General features: G+C 49.5%; 1 protein-coding gene across 2 annotated transcripts in view; it reads right to left on the reverse strand.

Moving 5' to 3' along the window:
• The window catches only part of ANKRD39 (ankyrin repeat domain 39), a 104,726-nt gene that overhangs the window by 78,517 nt on the left and 9,079 nt on the right, over window positions 1-17,130 (reverse strand). The window contains exon 2 of one of the 2 annotated variants that reach the window (XM_085634597.1): window positions 3,406-3,605. The exons of the other annotated variant lie outside the window; for it this stretch is intronic. The gene's annotated coding sequence lies outside the window, so the exon portion shown is untranslated. The remainder of the gene's footprint in view (window positions 1-3,405; window positions 3,606-17,130) is intronic. 2 annotated transcript variants of the gene reach the window in all.

Consider the following 17,130-nt stretch of genomic DNA (forward strand, 5'->3'; position numbering starts at 1 on the left):
AGAAGGGACAGTGACTGAGGGGTATGAGGATATGGCAGCTAGATTTGAATCCTTTTATAAGGATTTCTACTTGGCGCAAGATTCCTCCCCCAGATCTCAGAGTGCCTGCAGGGAGCTACGGTGATGAACCTAACAGCGGAGCAGGCAGCAGGCCTGGATAACCCAATCAGAATCAAGAAAGTAATAGCTGCAATCTCTAGGTAGAAGTCGCATAAATCTCCCGGCCCGGATGGCTTCCCGGCTAGTTTTTATAAAGCCTTTTGCAACTCTGTGGCCCCTCTCCTCACTAGAGTGTTCAACGCGATTACGAGCTCAGCGACACTACCTCCTTCAATGATGGAGGCCTCAGTGGTGGTCATAGCGAAACCAGGCAAAGATAAGAGATTATACGCGTCCTACCGACCCATATCGCTCCTAAACATCAATGCCAAATTGTTCACATGAATCTTGGCGGCTCGCCGCGCCCCTCCCATGCCCGGACTGGTCGACGCGAATCAGTCAAGTTTTATTCCTAGCAGACAGTGCTCAGATAACACCAAGCGGATCCTTCATCTTATTGACAAGGTGTCCCACTCCCTGCGCAAGACGATGCTTTCTTCCATCGACACGAAGAAGGCTTTCTACTGCGTACATTAGCCTTGTCCAGCAGCGGCATTGAAACGCTTTGGGCTAGGTTCTGCTCGTGGGTGCTGAGCGGGTATGAGAGGCAGCGAGCTTCGGTCAGGGTCAATGGTAGAGGTTCAGAGAGCTTCCCAATTAGACGTGGCATGCAGGCGGGATGTCCCCTATCCCCTCTCATATCTGCGCTCTACATGGAGCCGTTTGCACAGAGGGTGTGAAACGACCCTAGGGTGACAGGGATGTGCTTTGGGGGAGAGGATCACCTCATCACTCTATATGCGGACGATGTCATTGTCTCCCTTGATAACCCTTGAGAGGCCCTACCAAGTTTTTCAGAGGAGGTTGGGAGGTTTGGGGCAGTCTCAGGATTCCAGATTAATCTTGCCAAATCACAGGCATTAAGCCTAACGGCTTTGCAGGACACACAGGAGTGTCTCACCCAGGCTTTTTCAATCAGATTGGAGGGGGGCATCTCGGATCGACCATTCAAGAGGTCGTGGCCTTTAACTACCGGGAATTGGTTGAAAGGGTGAACTCTGATCTAGCTTGATGGAAACCATACTCGCTCTCGTGGCAGGGACGAGTTGCTGCAATTTAGAGGACAGTCCTTCCCAGAATCATACATACATTTATGACATTGCCTCTCTGGCACCCGCCCGGAACACTCCAATCCCTGCAGAGACCTTTCCAAAACTTTGTTTGGGCGGGCCGGCACTCCCGAATGTGACGCGATCTTAGTTGGAGAGTTCCAGCGGAAGGCGGCCTTAGTATTCCATGCATGCTACACTACTTCCAAGCTGCGCAGCTTAGGTTTCTAGTAGAATGGACACACTCGGAATCAGAAAAGGGATGTCTGTTTATAACGGGGGATAGCGGGAACATCCCTGTGGAAGATCCCCTTTTTGAGCCAATCCCACCGCCCTGTCAACCTCTACCTGTCCGCGATTACTGTGCCGACGCTTAGGGTCTTTGATGCAGTGGCAACGGCCTCTTATCGTTCCCCTCCCCGCTTACTCCAATGGCGGAGAACCCGGATTTCACCCCGGGAATGAATTGTGTTGCATTTAGCATGTGGCAGAAGCCGGGATGTAGTTTGCTAGGCCACTTTTTTGACGAAGAAGGTCCCATACAGTTCGACAACCTGAGGACCGACTATGCAATCCCTGAGTGAGAGAGTTTCTGGTATACCCAGATTAGGCACTAGTTGATGTAGCCAGAGATGCGGGGGGCTGCGCAGCGGCACCTGACTAAATTTGAGAGGTGGCTTCTTAACAAGGAATCGGACAGACACCTAATTTCCGACCTATATAAGATGTTGATGGGTCGGGCACTAGATACAACATCCCCTGCCCAATTGAGGTGGGAACGAGAATTGGGGCGACAACTATCCCTAGGGGAATGACAAGACATTTATTATCGGGAGCGACATACAGCGCGAAATGCATCCAGTATAGAGACTGCAATGAGAATCGTTACATACTGGTATTTAACCCCAGTTCTTCTTCACAGAGAGAACCCCCTACGGGGAGACAGATGTTGGAGATGCAGTGACTCCCCTTGGACACTAGTGCACAATCTCTAGGAGTGCCCCAGACTGACCTAATTCCGGTAGGAGATTTTGCTAGATATTGATACACATTTCAACACTGAGCCACCCCCATAATTCATCCGAGGTGGACCTCTGAAGGAATACAGGTTGCAAATCCATGATGGTAACATTAGTTCAACGGGTACCCAGGGGTGGAGGGGGGGGGGAGATTAGAGAGAGGGCTCCTGGGGAAAGTTTCTTGTTTTAAATTGCACATACATGTGACAGTAGCTGAATGTTGACACTACGCCAGCAGATGATTAGCTCTCTTCCTATGCTTATTGCTGCAACAATAAAAACAAATGTAAACATAAAATACTGCTTTAATCCTAACATTGGTGTATTCTTGCCTGGATTACTGTAACAGCCTTCTTACTTGTCTCTTTAGAAATTCACTTGTCAAACTATTCTCCTTTGTCACGGAAGGTGCACAGATCACATCGACTCCACAATCATATCCCTATACTGATTACCTAACAAAGAGAAGGCACTTCGAAACCTTCGCATTATACACAAGTCTCACGTGTTAGGAAGTTTGTTCAAACTCGGTTAGCCCTACAGTTCATCCAGACACCTGATGTCATTATTGGCAGCTTAGTGTTCACTCAGGCTACCACGACAAAAAGAACTGGAGGCAAGTCTCTCTACGTACAGGGCTCCTCCATCTGGAATGGGAAAATACATCCTAAAATTCACATGAGGCCTAAAAACACATCTTTGTCTTTCTTCACAAGGCCCAAACTTTGCAGACTTTAGACTGCCTCCTGCTTGTAATTACTGATATACCTTTCACTTAATGGTCAGTCAAATGTCTAAGGATGGCACATTAACTCTATAACCCTTCCTCTTCAGTGCTTTTCTGCCACTGAGATACCCAAACATTCCATGTCAGATTTACTCCTGTTCTTTTCAGTTATGCTCCCTTCCCTCGGGTACTACTTATAAAGTGAAGTTCAATCGCCTTTCTCTTTGAACTCCGCACACTACTCTCCAGGTGCCACGAGAAAGTAACTTGTGGTTTGAGTTGTTCGTATATCCACCAAGAACATAAAACGGTGGTAATTTGAGTACTAATAATTTAGCTCTTATTTACATCACTTAGAATTGGCACAGTATGATGTGCTGTATAAAGACATTTTATTTATTGCTATTACCAGTACCCACGTTGCCCAGCTCCAGGCTCCCCTAGTTTTTACCTGCAGCTGCAGTTCGAATGGAGTCCAGACGTATGACAAGAAAGGGAGCTGCAGTTTAGTGTCGCTGACAGTTGGTGTGAGTACACCAATTTGGCTCCGAAGTAGTTGATAATGCTGTCGTCATTCTATTGAACAGGTGTGCCCGCCAGGAAATCAATGACAGAATGAGTGCTGTATTGCCTGAGGAAAACAGTCTATATCTAAAGGGAAACGAGAGAATAGGACCACATTATTAGAAGTTAGTTTGTCCAGTGTTCAGATCATACGTATTTCTTCTAACTCAAAGCATATGGCTGGAGTTAAGGATCAGCCTGTCAGCATTACCTTTTTTTTCATTTACATCTATGTACATCATTTTGGATTCCTCATGATAACAATATTAAAAGTGGGCAAATTCAGGAGGTGCAAATAAAAGACGTGATAAAACTCACCATGCGTCTAACTTAGACAAAGGAAGTTCTCTGGCCAGTGAAACGTTCTTGTTTTGTTTTAATATGGGGACATGGTGTACATTTTGGGGGAGTGCACGATTATGTCACAACATATGATAGGAACATCTGTCTGCTGCATAATTGTGCTTCAACTTAAGGGGCAGAACGTCATGTGGTGCCTATCTCGTAAAATTCCAATGCACGATCAGGCTGAAAATGCCAGTGAGGGCCGCTTTGGTGTCAAGACAGATTGGCTGTCTGGCCAAGGTGGTCTGGTTTCTAATATCTGATACATTACCTCAGTAAGAAGCAAAGAAAATGAGCAGAGAAATAGATAGGGCTGGGTCTGTGGAGTGAGGGAAGCCTAAATATGGGCAAACTGTCTTGAGTAAAGGAAAAATCAAAAAGAGACGAGTAGGTTAAATAATATAAATAACTGGTAATTACTCAGGGCGCATTGCACTTCATTATATGTTTGCCCACAATGCTAGTCCACAGTTAGACCAGTTATGTGCAAATCAGACGTGGCCGAGCTCCGAGGGCAACAATCCAACCTGAAAGGTCAGGCCTGAACCTTTTGGGGCATCATCATTAAGGTATAGCTTGAGGCCAATGGTACAGTGTTGGAAGGTGGTTTATTAGTAGGTGCAGGTAGGTACCTACAGCTAGTAATAACACCATAATCACAAATAAGGTCCAGTCAAATCTCAATAAATGAATGCTTGCTCAACCCTTGGTAGCTACAGGCTTACCTTAGGTCACAGTTGTGGAAAGCATTTAAAAACACCAATGCTTTAAATAAGTAAGACACAACACAATAAAAATCTAACACCACTTTATAAAAATAGGAAATACTTTTATGATTAAAATGTCATCTAAATAACAATAATCCAATGTAGGGAACCAAAGATATGAGTTTTAAAGAATAAATACTTTCTAGTGCCAAAAGCATTAACTTGGAACATCTAGTCGCGCTTGACAGGGACAGACTCAAAAGTTTCAGGCCGACCGCGATGGAGAACAGATCGAATACAGTGAGCGGTAGGGCCCGGTCAAGTTTTTACCTTCTGGGGGGGGCGTGGCTTCGCAGTGCAGCGAAATGGCCGTGCACTAAAGCGGCTCCGCCGGCCGAGCTACATAAATCCTTAATATATCCGTCATAGCTGCCCTGGATGGGTGCCTGTTGATGTCGCATTGCCTGGCGGGTGCGGCGCCCTCCTTGGACAACGTTTGCGGGAGCTCAATGAAAAGATCGCAACGGCGACGTGAGTGAGGCCTGCGCGCACCTGCCACTGGAGGAGCCGGGACCTCGAGTGCCTCTGCGTCCCCGTTTGGCGGTGGGGCGGTGCGACCTCGCACCGGCGGATCAGGAGTTCCTCCGTTCAGGCGATTGACAGGTGCCGGCTGCAGTCTACTGGCAGAGAGAAGGAGGCTGGGACACACTGAAGCGGGAGCCGGGAGAGGCGGTAAGAGACTTGCTCCCGAGGACTCAGCTACGAGAGCGGCGGCCAGGACGGGGTGCGCTCCGGCGGTGAACGGGGAGCATCAGAAACGGACAGCACGTGGTGCGGATACAAGGCGTCCTCCCCCCCCCCCCCCCCCCGCTGATGCAATTCTGTGCAGAGCTAGCAGGAAGGATTTCCCGCCGGGCCCTGTAAAGAAAGGTGGGCCGCAAATGTTCTGGACCTATCGCCATCAGCACACACGAGGAGAAGGGAGCGTCGCGCGGTGCCCATGGGACGCTGAGTTGGGGGGGGGAGTGTGAAGGGGGATCCTCCTCTGACTAGGATCTCCTTAAGAACTGGAGGCCAAGTGTGGTGGTCGATTCAAACTGGTACCTGGTCCAATGTGACACGCTCTTGTGCACTGCATGCCAGCTACTCTTGGCTGAGCCCTGTCCAGGTATCCTTTGCTGTAAGCACCTAAAATAGGAGACAACCTCCCTGTGGAGACCATCCCAGCCAACTGGTAGAAGTAACCAGTACATAATCAGCCCAAAAGAGGAGGCATACAGAAGCGGAGCCTTACAGGGCGAAGTTGGGGCGACTGGTGAGTCTTACGGGGCGCCAGAATCGGAGATAAGCGTGCATGCGCTGCTGACCCGCTGGAGTGACAACGAAGCGGGGCGGCATTTGGGGCTGTGCTTGGTCCCTCTGTGAAGACATCTGGCGGCAGGGACATACTCTTGGAAGAAGCATCCCGTACGGACCCGCGAATAACTTGCGGCAAGCATCTCTGGAAGGGGATACAGGACGGCCGAGATGGGGAAATCTGAAGCACGGCAGCCCAGGCTCACATTCGACAAGAAAGCCACCAAAGCGACGGAAGGTGAGATAAGCCAACAAAGTCAGGGGGAGGAGGGTGCGGCTTCGGTGCCACCAGCAGAGGACAACCGATCCATGTTTAAGGACCTCAAGGCAAGCCTCCAGGGTCTGGATTCCAAAATGGACTCCCTCGCTGAGCGTATGGACCGGATTACGCAGAGGATGGACAAGCAGGAAGGGCGAACGAGTGTGTTGGAAACTAGAGTTACGGAAACGGAAGAAGGGCAGATGGAACTAGCCAAACAGCTACGCAAAATGGACGGAGTGCTGCAGGTAATCCGATTGAAGAATGAAGATTCAGAAGCGAGATCGAGGCGAAACAACGTACGCATTACGGGTATATCGGAAACTACAGATATTCAGAACATGGAACGGTATGTGGAGACCATGTTGAAAGACCTATTTGGCCCCGCTCTGTCCCCAATGTTCCTAATAGAGCGGGCTCACAGAACATTGGGCCCACGACCAAGACCGGGTGCACTGACGAGACCTATCCTGGCAAGAATCCTTAACTACAGAGATTGGAATGCGTTTCTTAGAGCAGCGCGGGAGAAAGGGGATGTGCAATACGGTGGGAACTCCATTGCCTTATACCCGGACTTCACGGTGCAGGTTCAAGCGGCCCGAAAAGAGTTCATGCCAGCGAAGAAGATTTTTCAGCAGATTGGCAGGAAATACTCGCTAATCTATCCGGCTAAGCTGAGGGTGCAGGGACCGGGTAAGCCGGCTTTCTTCACGGACGTGAAGGCTACACTGGCGTATGCTAAACAGCTGGCTATGGACCAGAGACAAAAGCCAAGGCCAGGGGACCCAACCGAGGCGAACTCTTTGAGCGATAATGACTGAATGAACTGAACAGCGACACCGTTTGGTCAGATAAGTCCATAACCTCACGTTATAATGTTGCGATGGTTGTAGTAACAGTTACGCTCACTGTGTCCTGCATGTTCTGGCTAAGTATTATGGCATTAGCTGGTTTCGCTAGGGCTGAGCCAGTGCGTATGTGGTGATGGACAGGACACCGACTGGGCACTAGTCTTGGGGTAGTAAGCAACAAGCTCGGCCACCCTGCCATGAGCGCAGGGCTGTCATGCCGGCAGACCTGCGTTCCCCATGGGATGATTCCCGTTGGGCTCCTATTATGGGGCTACTGCTTACATGTTCTGGTGAAGGTGGGGGTTAATCACAACCTGATTGGGGGGTTGGTGTGGGTGGGGGGGAGGGAGATAGTTCAGTTAGTTTTTGGGGATCTGCCAAATGATGAATATACTCTCAGCGATTGCTGTTGGTTGTTGAGAAATGTCGAATCCGCATATGGGCATGACCTGGATGTTGGTGCAAAATGCGTCGGACTGGGGAAAAGTTGCAAGGGTGACCTGGGGGGCTCGGAGATTGCGGCGGGCAGTTGGTATGCCTGGGTCTTTAATGTACAGATGTCACATTTAAAATGCATTACCTGGAATGTGAGAGGTCTCAATGACCGTCGGAAGGCGAGGCTGGTCCATGCATATCTCATTAGGCACGGTATAGATATTTGTCTGCTACAAGAAACACATCTGACTGATAGCACTGTGGGTATGCTGAGTCACAGGCGATGAGGGGAGATAGTGGCCGGGGCTTACTCTAACTACTCACGTGGGGTAGCGATATTGCTGCGCAGGGGTTTACAATGGCGAACTCACAGCTCACTGATAGAAAGGAAAGGGCGATACATTCTGCTGAAGGGCACATTATACAACACACCCACGATGATCATAAACACCTATGGACCCAACACAGACGACCCGGAGTTTTTTCGGCGTCTAGGCCACATGATGCAAGCATCAGCTTACGCTTCGGTCATATGGGGGGGCGACTTTAATGCAGTCCTCTCGGATGTGGCTGATAGGCAGGGCACATCACGGGAGCACCACCCCAGGGCAACGACGCTGCTAAATGACATTATAGCCGACATGCAACTAGTGGACTCTTGGAGAATGCTCCACCCCACGCTGAGAGAAGGAACCTGCGTGACCCACCGTCATGGTGCCTGGTCGAGGCTAGACTTCTGGTTGGTATCAAGGGATATGCACACATGGGTAACAGAAACTGAACATCTCCTGCGCACATTGTTGGACCACGTACCTGTGCAGCTGACACTTAAAGTGCCTGGTCCGTACATAGCTCCGTTTAGTTGGAAATTTCCCTCGGGGGCATTGCAAGACCAGGTCTTTCGAGAGGAATTACGGGAGAAAATAGAGGATTTCTTTGCATTAAATGAGGACACCGTGAAATCGCCAGGCACTGTATGGGAAGCATTCAAAGCTATGATACGTGGGAATTGTATAGCACTCAGGACAGGGGTACTCAAAGACATACGAAACACATTGCGGAGACTGGAGAGGGAGATAGGGGAGCTGGAGAGTGCGCCGGGCTGCTCCCAAGATCCCACTAATTTGGTAAAAATCCGGACTAAAATATCAGATTACCAGGTGGAAGCAGAGAGGGAAACAGCATATCTATACAAATCTGCGAAAGCTAGGCGCTATGGTGAGGGAGACAGAGCAGGGAAAACATTGGCGGGGCTACTCAGATCACCTAGCGGGGCGAATTACATAACTGAACTTACAACGGAAGAAGGGGACTTGGTTAGGTCACTGCCAGAAATTTTGAATACGATGTCCCGGTATTATGTAACACTATATGCGTCCAAGACTAACCCTTCCCAGTCGGACATAGCGGACTATTTGGAAACCGTGGCGTTGGCATGGTTTAGCAATAGCTAGGCAGTATATGGAACTTCCCATAACGGTAGAAGATGTAAGGCAAGTAATAAGTAGTATGCCAGCTGGGAAGGCTCCGGGGGCTGATGGGCTAACGGCCGCCTTCTATAAAGAGTACTCAGACATTCTGGCACCACGCCTGTTGCAGGTATACCTCGAGGCCATGGATACAGGCATCTTTCCCCCGACCCTCAGAGAGGCAACCATAATAACACTGCTTAAACCGGATAAAGACCCCAAAGCGCCCGGTCTCCCTCATAAATCTGGACGCTAAAATCTTTGACAAACTCATAGCAAATAGGTTGCAGCCCATGTTATCGCAGATAGCACTGCCGGACCAGTCTGGTTTTATACCGGGCCGCTCGACTGCCCACAATCTACATACACTGTTTGGCATCCTACACTACCTGGCCCCACATGTCCAGGCCGTCGCTGCGTTGCTGGATGCCACAAAGGCATTTGACTCATTGGAATGGCGATTTCTGTTTGCCCTGCTGCCTCGCATGGGGTTCAGCCCCCTGTTTAATAAGCAAATACAGCTGTTGTATACGAATCCTATGGCACGGGTACGAGTAAATGGACAGGTGTCAGCGCCCTTCAATATCACCAGGGGAACACGGCAAGGCTGCCCACTGTTGCCTCTGCTGTTTGCCGTTGCTACGGAGCAATTGGCGGCTCGGCTCCGCCAACACCACACGCAAAGAAGCATAGCGTTCACGTCCAGAGGTCTGCTGATCTCAATGTATGCCGATGACATGACGATATATCTTACGAATCCTAGGGACAATTTTGTGGAAGTTATGCGTGAGATTGTTCGCTATGGTGGCCTATCAGGCATCCAGGTGAATTGGTCCAAGTCAGTGATATTTCCGCTAACTGACGGCACCACCCAGTTCGATGCAGAATACCCCATACAGTGGGAAAGCGCGGAAGTCAAATACTTAGGAATATGGGTGAGCAGATCGGTGCAGAACATATGGTTGGCAAACTATGGGAGGGTGATGGACTGGGTAGAGAGCAAAATACAACAATGGAAACACCTGCCGTTGTCACTGATGGGGCGTATAGCCATAATCAAAATGGTGATTCTGCCAAAGCTCCTATATTTGTTAGTGAATATTCCAATGCCGTTAAACACAAATTTTTTCAGGAAACTAAGGTCCCTCACCCTCGAATTGGTATGGGTGGGTAGACAACCGAGCGCATCCTGGAAGTTGCTGACACTCCCCTTCGATCAGGGGGTCTAGGGGCCCCTGACTTCGAGCTATATGCGTATAGTGCGCAGGCGCAATATCTGCACTTTTGGCAGCACCCCACGCCTTTCCAACCTCACGTAGCGATAGAAACGGATAGAGTAGCTCCCATCCCGTTGAATACAGAGATATACCAGCCGTATAAAAGGCCTCATTTAGAAATTGACACGGTGGAAGCTCTGCAATGGGCGTGGTCAGGGATTGCTAGAAGGGCCAAACTTGAGGAGTTATACGCACCATCTATGCCGCTAGGGGGCAATCCACTCTTAACTCCACTAATGGACAAGACGGTCACACTTCGGGCCATGGCACACAAACTGGTAAAGGGGGCGGATCTTTATCCGGAAAATACCTTCCTTATGATACAACAGATGTGTAAGGACCAGGTACCCACGGCATCAGACACACTTTTGTGTTATCAGCTTCGAGCTGCGTGCCGTACTAGATATGTGGCCTTTCCGCAGGCACCGCCCGCGCTACCTGCGCTTGAGAATGTGTTGGCGAATCCGTCTCCTCGCAAATTGATTACACGTATATACAGTATAACACAAAAGGAATCGCCGATAATGGTGTGCACGGCTAGGGCGGACTGGGAGAAGGACACAGGCGTTGATATCTCGGATAAACAGTGGCATTATTGCTGTTCGCAGCTCGAACATTTATCACCTAATTATAGATTACGGCTAATTTTTTGCATAGACTATATCGCACGCCCTCCCAGCTGCATCGCATGGGCATACGCCCGGACACAAATTGTTGGAGGTGTGGTGCCCCTGGTGCCACATTCTTGCATTTGGCATGGGACTGCGGCCCGACAGGAAGGTACTGGGAGGAAGTGATTGAGCATGTCCGACAGATTACGAAACATAGGGTGCCTGCCTCTCCGCTGACGGCGCTTCTGGGATTTGTATTTGAAGTCCCGAAGACCTCCCGTAGACTTACGGCCATGCTGTTGCTGCTGGCGAAAAGGCAGGTGGCGATTCATTGGAAAAAGCAACAGGCCCCTACAATAGCTGCATGGGTAAATACAGTGATTTACTGTAAAGACCAGTTGTCGCACTATTGGGAGTTAATGCCCAACAGATCTAGGCCGGCGGACATCTGGCAACCATTTGTGGCCTGGCTGGAGGCGGGGGGCTCAGACTTACAAAGGAGATAAGAAGGGGGGCCCGGTGTGGGGGGGGGGGGTGGATATAGACTGGAGCTTTAGACCACTTCCGTCGGTGTTCATTACAAACCGGGAGATGTCAGTAGGTAGACTTGATGATTGCTGTAGCACTTGGGGGTACAGGGAAACCTGCGGATTCACGACAACCATGTAGACTAAGATCAGCTGAGCGAGGTCTTGGAGGATTAGTGTATGGCAGAGGGGGTGGGGAGGGAAGATAGCTGTTTTGGTTAAAGTTAATTAAGTGCACATATGTGTCATAAACTATAACGGGACGATGAATAGCTAAAACGAAAGCTGTAAAGTGTTTTATGGCATTGCTGCTAGCCCGTTGCGTTGTAGGCACGCAAGATGTACATTGTTTGTTCTGCTAAAGTCAGAAACTAGCTGCCGGCCTCCGGGTTGTGGGCAAAAAGCTGTGTCAACCTATTCTTCTCACAGTTAATAAAAAGAAAAAAGTTTTTACCTTCTGACCCAATCACTTTTTTGGAGTTTTTTCTCTCGACGTCGAGCGAGGCTCCTCATCAGGCTGGATTGCGAGTCGACGACAGCAGCTTGCTTCAGCGTGAGGCCTCAATAACATCCTGGAGATTTTCGAGCTCCCGCGCTTTCAGAGGAATGAACCTGAATTTCAGGCCGGGTCGCAGTTCGACGTTGGTGGCTTGACTCTCCACAACGGGTCGGTCAACTTATGGGGCTTTTCCACAACAATTCTCCAAATGATTCCAAACTTCTGGATCTTCTACCAGAAGGTCCTTTTGGACTCTTGAATGGTCCACATCACCAATCCAAGGTTCCAGAAACTCTGAGTTAGAAAGTTGGAACTACAAGCCTTAAAATGCACCTGGCCAAATCCTTAAAAGTCCACTCAACGCTGTCCAGTTGGGTTCTTCTTGGTGGAGATAATGCAGATGGAGCTCTTTAAACCTGTTGCTTTAAGGTAGTTCACTCCTTAAACTTTTAGAGTCAAGCAAAGTCCTTCTTTTGCTGAAGCCCAAAGTGTGCAGGAGTCCTTCAAAGTGCAGTCCTCTTAGTGCAGGCCAGGGGTTCAGCAGGGCAGTCCTTTTTGTTTTCTAGGCAGGGATCCGAGTTGCTGCGCAGCTCTCCCATATTTATCCAGGTTTCTGGGCTGCAAGCAGGGGGGACCTCTGATCAATGGGGTGCAAGGTGCCACCCTCAATAATGACCACTTCCCCTGAAGTTTGGCATATTCTTGTCACAGAAAGCACTGTTTCTTAAAAACCAAAATGGAAAAACCTCTCCTTGGAACTTCGGGTCTGACTAGCACAACCTACAGGTGTGGCTAAATTTCTCTAATACTTCCCTTCCAGCCCCTCTGCTAATTCAATTACAGAGGCTCTCATCTGGCTGGGGGCGCAGGAAGTGAGCGTGGGCCTGGGTCATGTCCTAAGTGTCTTTCCCTCTTTGAAGAACAGTTTGGCTACGAAGCCCCCTTCCTACCATTTGCTCAACAGCTTGCAGAGCTCCTCCCACCAGATGTTTCTGTTGCCTTTCAGGTCCATTCACACCTCATCACAGCAGTTTGGCTCAGCCTGCCAAGGCCAATTAGGAGAGGCTGCTCTAGCTGGATTCCGGCACATCAGAAGAGCAAGTTTTATAACTTCTTTTCTGTCATAGTTATAATAAATCTAACCATAGCAAGTTGTTGGAGTTATTCTAACTATTATTTATACACTTTGAATTATTATTTTAGCTCACACCTGTCAATAATTAGACTTCATTGAAGTTTATTAAAGCCTCCCCATGTTAGCCTATGGAACTAATGCACTACAATGAGGAAAAATGACATTGGCAGTTTTTCCTTCACCAGGGCTTATAAAAACATCTTTTATATTGTCCCTGCTTATTTTAACATATCCACCTTACCCTTGGGACACCTAGGGTAGACCTTAGGGGTGATCTATATGTAAAAATAAGGTAATTTAAGACTTTGGACATAGTTTATCATATACAAGGGGCTTACAGGTAGGTTGTCATACCAATCATAAATACACCTAATTACCATTTACTTTTTAAACAGAGCACCGTCCCCAGGCCTGGTTATCAGGGCCAAGGGCACAATCAGAGTCAGTAACCACCAGTATCAGTCAAAAAATGTGGGTGATCAGGGCAGAAAGGATGATTTTCTCACATACAGTTAGCATTAAACCCACGTAGGAGCACATCCTCGACACTTAGGTGTCACAATTAGCAAAACAGAGGTGGTTGGATTGTTTATTAATATCAGCTACTGCAATTACTCTGAAAGTATTCCAGTCGATCATTTTTCAGGTTATGGAATACACACATTTTACCCTATCTACTGGGCTGGGTAAGCTCGTTGATGTACTTTACAATGCCACCAAAATATTGTAGTGGATAATTCTAATAGAGCCTTTAAAAGTCCATAAAAATCCTATCAGGTTTTGCAGAATGTTGGGGGGCGCTAGGTGGCGCAAAAGCAGAATGGCCGCCGCCGTGTGAGGCTCCCGCTGTCCGGCGCACATATCCTGAATTTATCCTGTCCTAGCGGGGAATAAATTGGTGCAGATTGATGTCCGAAAAGGCGCTACGATCAAGGAACTCCCCTAGCTGGTCCCAGCGTAGACGGCGGCGGTGTGAGGCTGCTGTCGACTCGGAAGGGTCCCGACCGGGTCGCGGGCTGTCGCGTCCTGGAACTGGTGCGGTGACGAGGCACCTACGCGAGTGCCGCGGCTTCCACGTGGGCTGCAGGCCGGCGGCCTGTAATGGCGGTGACGGCAGAGCAACAAGACTCGAAGTAAGGCGGCATCGCTTTGATGAGGAGCGCGGTGTGGCAGCGGCTTGGTGCAGCATTTGGTGTGCTGGTAAGGCAAAATAGCGCGGAGGACTGGGACGGGGCTGCGAGATACGGACTTGGCGGGCCGGAGGAGAGAGGAGATACGAGTGCAGAGCCCAGTGACAGAGAGACTGGCAGGTCATACGCTGAGACCCTGCGTGCGGTGAGCTTGACAAGGCTGCAGCAGAGAACTAATCCCTACACCAGGCGCATTATAGCCACGAGTTGTGCTGCGTAAGGCGACTAGAGGCGACAGTGTGGCCAGCGAGGCACTCTGAAAGCCTGAAGGGAAAGGTCTGGGGAGGAGATATACGTCACCAGACCACTTGAAGTGTGCGGGGCATGGAGGGTGGAAGGCGCATGCAAAGGCCCCCATATTGCTGAAGGAGTGGGCGCTGTGCCACACCCGCTTGTGGATTGTCGGAGCGGACGCCCGGAGGTGCTGGATGATGAAGGGGGGTGTTTCCCCGCGAGACACAAGGAGGCTTACAGATCCTGGTCAGGAGCTTTGTGATACCACCCTTTGACTGCCACTCTGACACTGTATCACGTCATTGACCTACACTTTTTGCCACAAGATGGGTAAGCCGGATGCGTGGCAGCCGTGACTTACCTTCGACGCAAAGAAGAACAATCGGCAGCAGATGGGGGAGACGGGCACTGGGGCTGAAGGGTCGCCGTCGGAACTCCTAACCTCATCAGGAGATGACATGAAATCGATCCCGTTAGAGGTACGTCAAGGCTTTGCGACCATGGCGGAGAAAATGGATACACTGACCACATGTATGGATGCCATAGTTTGTAAAATAGATGGGCATGAGGCTCGTATAAAAGATACTGAGCAGCGCATATCAGAGGCGGAGGACACTACGGCTCATATTCAGACCACAGTCACGCAAATGGACAAGCTGCTAAAAATCATAGCCGCCAAGAATGAGGATATAGAAGTGCGAAGTCGACGGAACAATATACGCGTCCTAGGAACTCCGGAGAGCGCCAACACGGGCAAGATGGAGGAGTACGTTGAAAGATTGCTGAAAGAAGTAGTGGGGCTGGAGGTTCTCTCTCCTCAATTTATTGTTGAAAGGGCTCATCGCTCCTTGGGGCCAAAACCACCTCCGGGGAGCACGCCCCGACCTATCATAGCGCGATTATTGAATTATAGGGACAGGGATGTGGCGCTTAAGGTGGCGAGAGAGAAAAAACAACTCCATTTCGAGGGGGTGTCCTTCACCATGTACCCTGATTTCACTGCCCATGTTCAAGAGGAGAGGCGCAAATTCCTCTGTCAAGCAAAAGCTAAGGCAGGCTCAAGTTGATTACACCTTACTCTACCCAGCGCACCTACGGATTACGCATCAAGGTCAACAAACAATCTACACGAAGCCTCAGCAGGTTGGAGCGTTCCTCAAACAGCTTAAGAGACGTACGAATGTGAGCCACACGTCAGCTGGCTCCTCGGGAGCGCAGTCGCCGGACGAGGACTGAGGCATATGGAGTGGGATGTTTACTCGTCGTTCCTCATTGGTACCCCCCACGTGAACAATAGAGATTGGGACGGTAGGGCACGTGCGAATTCAGATCTAAGAGGCGCGGTCCACGCAGGGCCAGAGGTGGATTGCGCTCCGCAGGTGGGACAAAATGTTTGCAAGCGACTGGACACCTCTGACGCTTACCCAGGAGCCTGAGTAGAACTGAGGGCAACCTGGTATAGCAAGAGGTACCTGTGGGCCACCTGGCGAGTTGTCCCCCCATGGGTGATCCCCTATGTTTCTATATGGGTGTTTGTGTGTTTTTTTTCAATTGTTGTTGTATATTTTTGTTGTCATTCAAACGGAGAGGATTGATGTAAGTCATTGTTTGGTGGGTATTGGGGAGGGGGGAGTGTTACAGATGACTGGCATGATTGGGATGCTACAGTGGGAGGGGGTGGTGGGGGTTAAGGTCACTGATTTCCAAGGCAAGCATTACATGTACTGTGTTTACTGGATATGTACCTCCGTAAATAAGCAATTACCATTTTATATAACTCCGCAATCTAATGGTGGGCACAGATGGAGATGATATATATCGACTCAGGAAGATAAATCCATGTTAAAGGTGATCTCTTGGACGTCAGGGGCCTGGGAAACCAGAGGAAGCGAAGACAGATACTAGCGTATCTAGATAGGCAACAGATAAACATAGCCTTGTTACAGGAGACACATATTGGCCCGCAATTCAATACCACGTTTGATCATAGATGGGCAAGCAGCAGAGTCTTCTCCTCATACTCCTCCTTTGCTCGAGGCACAGTCATACTAGTTAAAAAGCAGACCCCTTTTGTATTGGCAGGAGCGTTGGAGGATCCCCAGGGTAGATATGTGATCGTCTGGGGGCGGCTGGGCAGAGACTCGGTTACTATAGCCAATTGTTACGCACCGAATAACGATACTCCGGAGTTTTTTACTAATATGTGGGGGAAAATAGTGAATGTGGGGTCCACCCATGTAATATGGGGAGGTGATTTTAATTTGGCTATAAATCCAGCTATGGATAGATCTAACACTGCTGCGTCTCACTATACCAACTCCCAAGCGGTGCTACAGGGCATAATGGAAGAGGGAGGATTACTGGACAGCTGGCGTTGCATGCACTCACAGGACAGGGAGGGGACTCACTTCACGTCCTATACTGGGACATGGGCGCGCATAGACTATATTTTGCTTTCTATGGGATTAGGTGAGTCCATCTGGTCTGTGATCCATCCGGCTAGAACGTTTTCGGATCACTGCCCTGTGAAACTTTCGCTTACACCTCCAGGATACAACAAACCAAGGCCCAACTGGAGGTTACAGCCTACAGCGTTGTTAGATGAGGTGTTTAAACACGAGTTGGGGGGAGGAGATAAAAGACTTTTTTCTGAGGAATAAGGGGTCAGTGGATAGCGTTGAGGTGATTTGGGAGGCCTTTAAAGCCACTATCAGAGC

The sequence above is a fragment of the Triturus cristatus genome, chromosome 11 (assembly GCF_964204655.1).
Source record: "Triturus cristatus chromosome 11, aTriCri1.1, whole genome shotgun sequence".
In the NCBI taxonomy this organism is placed as follows: Eukaryota; Metazoa; Chordata; class Amphibia; order Caudata; family Salamandridae; genus Triturus; species Triturus cristatus.